This window comes from Oncorhynchus gorbuscha, unplaced genomic scaffold (assembly GCF_021184085.1).
Source record: "Oncorhynchus gorbuscha isolate QuinsamMale2020 ecotype Even-year unplaced genomic scaffold, OgorEven_v1.0 Un_scaffold_5655, whole genome shotgun sequence".
Lineage (NCBI taxonomy): Eukaryota > Metazoa > Chordata > Actinopteri > Salmoniformes > Salmonidae > Oncorhynchus > Oncorhynchus gorbuscha.
Window position 1 is genome coordinate 1 of NW_025749412.1, and position 10,644 is coordinate 10,644.

At 36.8% G+C, this 10,644-nt stretch overlaps 2 non-coding genes across 2 annotated transcripts; both read left to right on the forward strand.

Annotated features, from left to right (window-relative positions):
• Nucleotides 1-3,292: 3,292 nt before the first annotated feature.
• trnar-ucg lies at nucleotides 3,293-3,365 on the forward strand. The gene has a single exon. It is a non-coding gene; the product is annotated as a tRNA-Arg (tRNA).
• Nucleotides 3,366-10,049: 6,684 nt separating this feature from the next.
• On the forward strand, nucleotides 10,050-10,122 carry trnar-ucg. Its single transcript has one exon. It is a non-coding gene; the product is annotated as a tRNA-Arg (tRNA).
• Nucleotides 10,123-10,644: the final 522 nt, after the last annotated feature.

A 10,644-nucleotide genomic window follows, 5' to 3' on the forward strand; every position in this document is an offset into this window, starting at 1 on the left:
CATCGCAAGATTGAAGGAAAGAGTATCTTTCTACTTGTTAAAAATCACTCGCTTTCCTCATTCGGACAGGTCCACAATTTGATGTCTATTGTTGCATAGCAAAGTCTCTATGATGTCAAATAGGGATGTATCACATAGACTGCGTGGCCTAATGGATAAGGCGTCTGACTTCAAATCAGAAGATTGAGGGTTCGAGTCCCTTCGTGGTCGCTTAATTTCATTAGCTCAGCTAATTTGAACATGTCTGCAATTCCTGAAATAAGGCATTGCTCTTGTTGCTTGGACATTTTTGTTCAACTTTAATAATCTAATACTGAAAGGCCTGAGAAATATTGTGTCTGATTCAGCATCGCAAGATTGAGGGACATAGTCTTTTCGTACTTGTAAAATATCACTAGCTTTCCTCATTCGGATAGGTTCACAATATTGATGTCTTTTGTTGCTAAGCAACGTCTGTTTGATGTCATATCGGAGAATATGGAGTAGAAGGTGTTGCCTCGTGGATAAGGCGTCTTACATTGAAGCAGAAAATTTATGTTTTGAAGCATTTTCGTGGTCGTTTAATGTCATTAAATCAGCTAATATGGACATGTTAGCAATTTCCCTAAATAAGGCATTGGTCTTGTTGCTTTGAAAAGCTTGGACATTGTTGTTCAACTTTAATAATCTAAGACTGCAAGGCCTGAGAATTATTGTGTCTGAATCTGCATCGCAAGATTGAAGGAAAGAGTATCTTTGTACTTGTTAAAAATCACTCGCTTTCCTCATTCGGACAGGTTCACAATTTGATGTCTATTGTTGCATAGCAAAGTCTCTATGATGTCAAATAGGGATGTATCACATAGACTGCGTGGCCTAATGGATAAGGCGTCTGACTTCAAATCAGAAGATTGAGGATTTGAGTTCCTTCGTGGTTGTTTAATTTCATTAGCTCAGCAAATTTGAACATGTTTGCAATTTCCTGAAATAAGGCATTGGTTTTGTTGCTTTGAAAAGCTTGGACATTTTTGTTCAACTTTAATAATCTAAGACTGAAAGGCCTGAGAAATATTGTGTCTGAATCTGCATCGCAAGATTGAAGGAAAGAGTATCTTTCTACTTGTTAAAAATCACTCGCTTTCCTCATTCGGACAGGTCCACAATTTGATGTCTATTGTTGCATAGCAAAGTCTCTATGTCATGTCTGATTCAAATAGGGATGTATCACATAGACGTACTTTAAATCATCTAAAATATCACTAGCTTTCCTAATTCGGATAGGTTCACAATATTGATGTCTTTTGTTGCTAAGCAACGTCTGTTTGAAATCATATCGAAGATATGGAGTAGAAGGTGTTGCCTCGTGGATAAGGCGTCTTACTTTGAAGCAGAAAATTGAGTTTTGAAGCATTTTCGTGGTCGTTTAATTCATTAAATCAGCTAATTTGAACATGTTTGCAATTTCCTGAAATAAGGCATTGGTCTTGTTGCTTTGAAAAGCTTGGACATTTTGTTCAACTTTAATAATCTAAGACTGAAAGGCCTGAGAAATATTGTGTCTGAATCTGCATCGCAAGATTGAAGGAAAGAGTATCTTTGTACTTGTTAAAAATCACTAGCTTTCCTCATTCGGACAGGTTCACAATTTGATGTCTATTGTTGCATAGCAAAGTCTCTATGATGTCAAATAGGGATGTATCACATAGACTGCGTGGCCTAATGGATAAGGCGTCTGATTGAGGTTTGAGTTCCTTCGTGGTTGTTTAATTTCATTAGCTCAGCAAATTTGAACATGTTTGCAATTTCCTAAGATAAAAGCTTGGCATTTTAATAATCTAAGACTGAAAGGCCTGAGAAATATTGTGTCTGATTCTTCGAAGATTGAAAAGAGTATCTTTCTGACTTGTTAAAATCACTAGCTTTCCTCATTCATTCACAATTTGTGTCTTTGTTGCAAAAGTCTTTGATGTCAAATAAATCTCAGCTAATTTGACATGTTTGCAATTTCCTGAAATAAGGCATTGGTCTTGTTGCTTTGAAAAGCTTGGACATTTTTGTTCAACTTTAATAATCTAAGACTGAAAGGCCTGAGAAATATTGTGTCTGAATCTGCATCGCAAGATTGAAGGAAAGAGTATCTTTCTACTTGTTAAAAATCACTCGCTTTCCTCATTCGGACAGGTCCACAATTTGATGTCTATTGTTGCATAGCAAAGTCTCTATGATGTCAAATAGGGATGTATCACATAGACTGCGTGGCCTAATGGATAAGGCGTCTGACTTCAAATCAGAAGATTGAGGGTTCGAGTCCCTTCGTGGTCGCTTAATTTCATTAGCTCAGCTAATTTGAACATGTCTGCAATTCCTGAAATAAGGCATTGCTCTTGTTGCTTGGACATTTTTGTTCAACTTTAATAATCTAATACTGAAAGGCCTGAGAAATATTGTGTCTGATTCAGCATCGCAAGATTGAGGGACATAGTCTTTTCGTACTTGTAAAATATCACTAGCTTTCCTCATTCGGATAGGTTCACAATATTGATGTCTTTTGTTGCTAAGCAACGTCTGTTTGATGTCATATCGGAGAATATGGAGTAGAAGGTGTTGCCTCGTGGATAAGGCGTCTTACATTGAAGCAGAAAATTTATTTTTGAAGCATTTTCGTGGTCGTTTAATGTCATTAAATCAGCTAATATGGACATGTTAGCAATTTCCTGAAATAAGGCATTGGTTTTGTTGCTTTGAAAAGCTTGGACATTTTTGTTCAACTTTAATAATCTAAGACTGAAAGGCCTGAGAAATATTGTGTCTGAATCTGCATCGCAAGATTGAAGGAAAGAGTATCTTTCTACTTGTTAAAAATCACTCGCTTTCCTCATTCGGACAGGTCCACAATTTGATGTCTATTGTTGCATAGCAAAGTCTCTATGATGTCAAATAGGGATGTATCACATAGACTGCGTGGCCTAATGGATAAGGCGTCTGACTTCAAATCAGAAGATTGAGGATTTGAGTTCCTTCGTGGTTGTTTAATTTCATTAGCTCAGCAAATTTGAACATGTTTGCAATTTCCTGAAATAAGGCATTGGTTTTGTTGCTTTGAAAAGCTTGGACATTTTTGTTCAACTTTAATAATCTAAGACTGAAAGGCCTGAGAAATATTGTGTCTGAATCTGCATCGCAAGATTGAAGGAAAGAGTATCTTTCTACTTGTTAAAAATCACTCGCTTTCCTCATTCGGACAGGTCCACAATTTGATGTCTATTGTTGCATAGCAAAGTCTCTATGATGTCAAATAGGGATGTATCACATAGACTGCGTGGCCTAATGGATAAGGCGTCTGACTTCGAATCAGAAGATTGAGGGTTTGAGTCCCTTCGTGGTCGCTTAATTTCATTAGCTCAGCTAATTTGAACATGTCTGCAATTCCTGAAATAAGGCATTGCTCTTGTTGCTTGGACATTTTTGTTCAACTTTAATAATCTAATACTGAAAGGCCTGAGAAATATTGTGTCTGATTCAGCATCGCAAGATTGAGGGACATAGTCTTTTCGTACTTGTAAAATATCACTAGCTTTCCTCATTCGGATAGGTTCACAATATTGATGTCTTTTGTTGCTAAGCAACGTCTGTTTGATGTCATATCGAGAATATGGAGTAGAAGGTGTTGCCTCGTGGATAAGGCGTCTTACTTTGAAGCAGAAAATTTATGTTTTGAAGCATTTTCGTGGTCGTTTAATGTCATTAAATCAGCTAATATGGACATGTTAGCAATTTCCTGAAATAAGGCATTGGTTTTGTTGCTTTGAAAAGCTTGGACATTTTGTTCAACTTTAATAATCTAAGACTGAAAGGCCTGAGAAATATTGTGTCTGAATCTGCATCGCAAGATTGAAGGAAAGAGTATCTTTGTACTTGTTAAAAATCACTCGCTTTCCTCATTCGGACAGGTTCACAATTTGATGTCTATTGTTGCATAGCAAAGTCTCTATGATGTCAAATAGGGATGTATCACATAGACTGCGTGGCCTAATGGATAAGGCGTCTGACTTCAAATCAGAAGATTGAGGATTTGAGTTCCTTCGTGGTTGTTTAATTTCATTAGCTCAGCAAATTTGAACATGTTTGCAATTTCCTGAAATAAAGGCATTGGTTTTGTTGCTTTGAAAAGCTTGGACATTTTTGTTCAACTTTAATAATCTAAGACTGAAAGGCCTGAGAAATATTGTGTCTGAATCTGCATCGCAAGATTGAAGGAAAGAGTATCTTTCTACTTGTTAAAAATCACTCGCTTTCCTCATTCGGACAGGTCCACAATTTGATGTCTATTGTTGCATAGCAAAGTCTCTATGATGTCAAATAGGGATGTATCACATAGACTGCGTGGCCTAATGGATAAGGCGTCTGACTTCAAATCAGAAGATTGAGGGTTTGAGTCCCTTCGTGGTTGCTTAATTTCATTAGCTCAGCTAATTTGAACATGTCTGCAATTCCTGAAATAAGGCATTGCTCTTGTTGCTTGGACATTTTTGTTCAACTTTAATAATCTAATACTGAAAGGCCTGAGAAATATTGTGTCTGATTCAGCATCGCAAGATTGAGGGACATAGTCTTTTCGTACTTGTAAAATATCACTAGCTTTCCTCATTCGGATAGGTTCACAATATTGATGTCTTTTGTTGCTAAGCAACGTCTGTTTGATGTCATATCGGAGAATATGGAGTAGAAGGTGTTGCCTCGTGGATAAGGCGTCTTACTTGAAGCAGAAAATTTATGTTTTGAAGCATTTTCGTGGTCGTTTAATGTCATTAAATCAGCTAATATGGACATGTTAGCAATTTCCCTAAATAAGGCATTGGTCTTGTTGCTTTGAAAAGCTTGGACATTGTTGTTCAACTTTAATAATCTAAGACTGCAAGGCCTGAGAATTATTGTGTCTGAATCTGCATCGCAAGATTGAAGGAAAGAGTATCTTTGTACTTGTTAAAAATCACTCGCTTTCCTCATTCGGACAGGTTCACAATTTGATGTCTATTGTTGCATAGCAAAGTCTCTATGATGTCAAATAGGGATGTATCACATAGACTGCGTGGCCTAATGGATAAGGCGTCTGACTTCAAATCAGAAGATTGAGGATTTGAGTTTTTCGTGGTTGTTTAATTTCATTAGCTCAGCAAATTTGAACATGTTTGCAATTTCCTGAAATAAGGCATTGGTTTTGTTGCTTTGAAAAGCTTGGACATTTTTGTTCAACTTTAATAATCTAAGACTGAAAGGCCTGAGAAATATTGTGTCTGAATCTGCATCGCAAGATTGAAGGAAAGAGTATCTTTCTACTTGTTAAAAATCACTCGCTTTCCTCATTCGGACAGGTTCACAATTTGATGTCTATTGTTGCATAGCAAAGTCTCTATGATGTCAAATAGGGATGTATCACATAGACTGCGTGGCCTAATGGATAAGGCGTCTGACTTCAAATCAGAAGATTGAGGATTTGAGTTCCTTCGTGGTTGTTTAATTTCATTAGCTCAGCAAATTTGAACATGTTTGCAATTTCCTGAAATAAGGCATTGGTTTTGTTGCTTTGAAAAGCTTGGACATTTTTGTTCAACTTTAATAATCTAAGACTGAAAGGCGAAATATTGTGTCTGAATCTGCATCGCAAGATTGAAGGAAAGAGTATCTTTCTACTTGTTAAAAATCACTCGCTTTCCTCATTCGGACAGGTCCACAATTTGATGTCTATTGTTGCATAGCAAAGTCTCTATGATGTCAAATAGGGATGTATCACATAGACTGCGTGGCCTAATGGATAAGGCGTCTGACTTCAAATCAGAAGATTGAGGGTTTGAGTCCCTTCGTGGTCGCTTAATTTCATTAGCTCAGCTAATTTGAACATGTCTGCAATTCCTGAAATAAGGCATTGCTCTTGTTGCTTGGACATTTTTGTTCAACTTTAATAATCTAATACTGAAAGGCCTGAGAAATATTGTGTCTGATTCAGCATCGCAAGATTGAGGGACATAGTCTTTTCGTACTTGTAAAATATCACTAGCTTTCCTCATTCGGATAGGTTCACAATATTGATGTCTTTTGTTGCTAAGCAACGTCTGTTTGATGTCATATCGGAGAATATGGAGTAGAAGGTGTTGCCTCGTGGATAAGGCGTCTTACTTTGAAGCAGAAAATTTATGTTTTGAAGCATTTTCGTGGTCGTTTAATGTCATTAAATCAGCTAATATGGACATGTTAGCAATTTCCTGAAATAAAGCATTGGTCTTGTTGCTTTGAAAAGCTTGGACATTGTTGTTCAACTTTAATAATCTAAGACTGCAAGGCCTGAGAATTATTGTGTCTGAATCTGCATCGCAAGATTGAAGGAAAGAGTATCTTTGTACTTGTTAAAAATCACTCGCTTTCCTCATTCGGACAGGTTCACAATTTGATGTCTATTGTTGCATAGCAAAGTCTCTATGATGTCAAATAGGGATGTATCACATAGACTGCGTGGCCTAATGGATAAGGCGTCTGACTTCAAATCAGAAGATTGAGGATTTGAGTTCCTTCGTGGTTGTTTAATTTCATTAGCTCAGCAAATTTGAACATGTTTGCAATTTCCTGAAATAAGGCATTGTTTGTTGCTTTGAAAAGCTTGGACATTTTTGTTCAACTTTAATAATCTAAGACTGAAAGGCCTGAGAAATATTGTGTCTGAATCTGCATCGCAAGATTGAAGGAAAGAGTATCTTTCTACTTGTTAAAAATCACTAGCTTTCCTCATTCGGACAGGTTCACAATTTGATGTCTATTGTTGCATAGCAAAGTCTCTATGATGTCAAATAGGGATGTATCACATAGACTGCGTGGCCTAATGGATAAGGCGTCTGACTTCAAATCAGAAGATTGAGGATTTGAGTTCCTTCGTGGTTGTTTAATTTCATTAGCTCAGCTAATTTGAACATGTTTGCAATTTCCTGAAATAAGGCATTGGTTTTGTTGCTTTGAAAAGCTTGGACATTTTGTTCAACTTTAATAATCTAAGACTGAAAGGCCTGAGAAATATTGTGTCTGAATCTGCATCGCAAGATTGAAGGAAAGAGTATCTTTGTACTTGTTAAAAATCACTAGCTTCTCATTCGGACAGGTTCACAATTTGATGTCTATTGTTGCATAGCAAAGTCTCTATGATGTCAAATAGGGATGTATCACATAGACTGCGTGGCCTAATGGATAAGGCGTCTGACTTCAAATCAGAAGATTGAGGATTTGAGTTCCTTCGTGGTTGTTTAATTTCATTAGCTCAGCAAATTTTGAACATGTTTGCAATTTCCTGAAATAAGGCATTGGTTTTGTTGCTTTGAAAAGCTTGGACATTTTTGTTCAACTTTAATAATCTAAGACTGAAAGGCCTGAGAAATATTGTGTCTGAATCTGCATCGCAAGATTGAAGGAAAGAGTATCTTTGTACTTGTTAAAAATCACTAGCTTTCCTCATTCGGACAGGTTCACAATTTGATGTCTATTGTTGCATAGCAAAGTCTCTATGATGTCAAATAGGGATGTATCACATAGACTGCGTGGCCTAATGGATAAGGCGTCTGACTTCAAATCAGAAGATTGAGGGTTTGAGTTCCTTCGTGGTTGTTTAATTTCATTAGCTCAGCTAATTTGAACATGTTTGCAATTTCCTGAAATAAGGCATTGGTCTTGTTGCTTTGAAAAGCTTGGACATTTTTGTTCAACTTTAATAATCTAAGACTGAAAGGCCTGAGAAATATTGTGTCTGAATCTGCATCGCAAGATTGAAGGAAAGAGTATCTTTGTACTTGTTAAAAATCACTAGCTTTCCTCATTCGGACAGGTTCACAATTTGATGTCTATTGTTGCATAGCAAAGTCTCTATGATGTCAAATAGGGATGTATCACATAGACTGCGTGGCCTAATGGATAAGGCGTCTGACTTCAAATCAGAAGATTGAGGATTTGAGTTCCTTCGTGGTTGTTTAATTTCATTAGCTCAGCAAATTTGAACATGTTTGCAATTTCCTGAAATAAGGCATTTTTTGTTGCTTTGAAAAGCTTGGACATTTTTGTTCAACTTTAATAATCTAAGACTGAAAGGCCTGAGAAATATTGTGTCTGAATCTGCATCGCAAGATTGAAGGAAAGAGTATCTTTGTACTTGTTAAAAATCACTCGCTTTCCTCATTCGGACAGGTCCACAATTTGATGTCTATTGTTGCATAGCAAAGTCTCTATGATGTCAAATAGGGATGTATCACATAGACTGCGTGGCCTAATGGATAAGGCGTCTGACTTCAAATCAGAAGATTGAGGATTTGAGTTCCTTCGTGGTTGTTTAATTTCATTAGCTCAGCTAATTTGAACATGTTTGCAATTTCCTGAAATAAGGCATTGGTCTTGTTGCTTTGAAAAGCTTGGACATTTTTGTTCAACTTTAATAATCTAAGACTGAAAGGCCTGAGAAATATTGTGTCTGAATCAGCATCGCAAGATTGAAGGAAATAGTATTTTCTACTTGTTAAAAATCACTAGCTTTCCTCATTCGGACAGGTTCACAATTTTGATGTCTTTGTTGCTAAGCAACGTCTGTTTGATGTCATATCGGAGAATATGGAGTAGAAGGTGTTGCCTCGTGGATAAGGCGTCTTACTTCAAAGCAGAAAATTGATGTTTTGAAGCATTTTCGTGGTCGTTTAATGTCATTAAATCAGCTAATATGGACATGTTTGCAATTTCCTGAAATAAGGCATTGGTCTTGTTGCTTTGAAAAGCTTGGACATTGTTGTTCAACTTTAATAATCTAAGACTGCAAGGCCTGAGAATTATTGTGTCTGAATCTGCATCGCAAGATTGAAGGAAAGAGTATCTTTGTACTTGTTAAAAATCACTAGCTTTCCTCATTCGGACAGGTTCACAATTTGATGTCTATTGTTGCATAGCAAAGTCTCTATGATGTCAAATAGGGATGTATCACATAGACTGCGTGGCCTAATGGATAAGGCGTCTGACTTCAAATCAGAAGATTGAGGGTTGAGTCCCTTCGTGGTCGTTTAATTTCATTAGCTCAGCTAATTTGAACATGTTTGCAATTTCCTGAAATAAGCATTGCTCTTGTTGCTTTGAAAAGCTTTTTTTGTTCAACTTTAATAATCTAATACTGAAAGGCCTGAGAAATATTGTGTCTGATTCAGCATCGCAAGATTGAGGGACATAGTCTTTTCGTACTTGTAAAATATCACTAGCTTTCCTCATTCGGATAGGTTCACAATATTGATGTCTTTTGTTGCTAAGCAACGTCTGTTTGATGTCATATCGGAGAATATGGAGTAGAAGGTGTTGCCTCGTGGATAAGGCGTCTTACTTTGAAGCAGAAAATTTATGTTTTGAAGCATTTTCGTGGTCGTTTAATGTCATTAAATCAGCAAATTTGAACATGTTTGCAATTTCCTGAAATAAGGCATTGGTTTTGTTGCTTTGAAAAGCTTGGACATTTTTGTTCAACTTTAATAATCTAAGACTGAAAGGCCTGAGAAATATTGTGTCTGAATCTGCATCGCAAGATTGAAGGAAAGAGTATCTTTCTACTTGTTAAAAATCACTCGCTTTCCTCATTCGGACAGGTCCACAATTTGATGTCTATTGTTGCATAGCAAAGTCTCTATGATGTCAAATAGGGATGTATCACATAGACTGCGTGGCCTAATGGATAAGGCGTCTGACTTCAAATCAGAAGATTGAGGATTTGAGTTCCTTCGTGGTTGTTTAATTTCATTAGCTCAGCAAATTTGAACATGTTTGCAATTTCCTGAAATAAGGCATTGGTTTTGTTGCTTTGAAAAGCTTGGACATTTTTGTTCAACTTTAATAATCTAAGACTGAAAGGCCTGAGAAATATTGTGTCTGAATCTGCATCGCAAGATTGAAGGAAAGAGTATCTTTCTACTTGTTAAAAATCACTCGCTTTCCTCATTCGGACAGGTCCACAATTTGATGTCTATTGTTGCATAGCAAAGTCTCTATGATGTCAAATAGGGATGTATCACATAGACTGCGTGGCCTAATGGATAAGGCGTCTGACTTCGAATCAGAAGATTGAGGGTTTGAGTCCCTTCGTGGTTGCTTAATTTCATTAGCTCAGCTAATTTGAACATGTCTGCAATTCCTGAAATAAGGCATTGCTCTTGTTGCTTGGACATTTTTGTTCAACTTTAATAATCTAATACTGAAAGGCCTGAGAAATATTGTGTCTGATTCAGCATCGCAAGATTGAGGGACATAGTCTTTTCGTACTTGTAAAATATCACTAGCTTTCCTCATTCGGATAGGTTCACAATATTGATGTCTTTTGTTGCTAAGCAACGTCTGTTTGATGTCATATCGGAGAATATGGAGTAGAAGGTGTTGCCTCGTGGATAAGGCGTCTTACTTTGAAGCAGAAAATTTATGTTTTGAAGCATTTTCGTGGTCGTTTAATGTCATTAAATCAGCTAATATGGACATGTTAGCAATTTCCTGAAATAAGGCATTGGTTTTGTTGCTTTGAAAAGCTTGGACATTTTTGTTCAACTTTAATAATCTAAGACTGAAAGGCCTGAGAAATATTGTGTCTGAATCTGCATCGCAAGATTGAAGGAAAGAGTA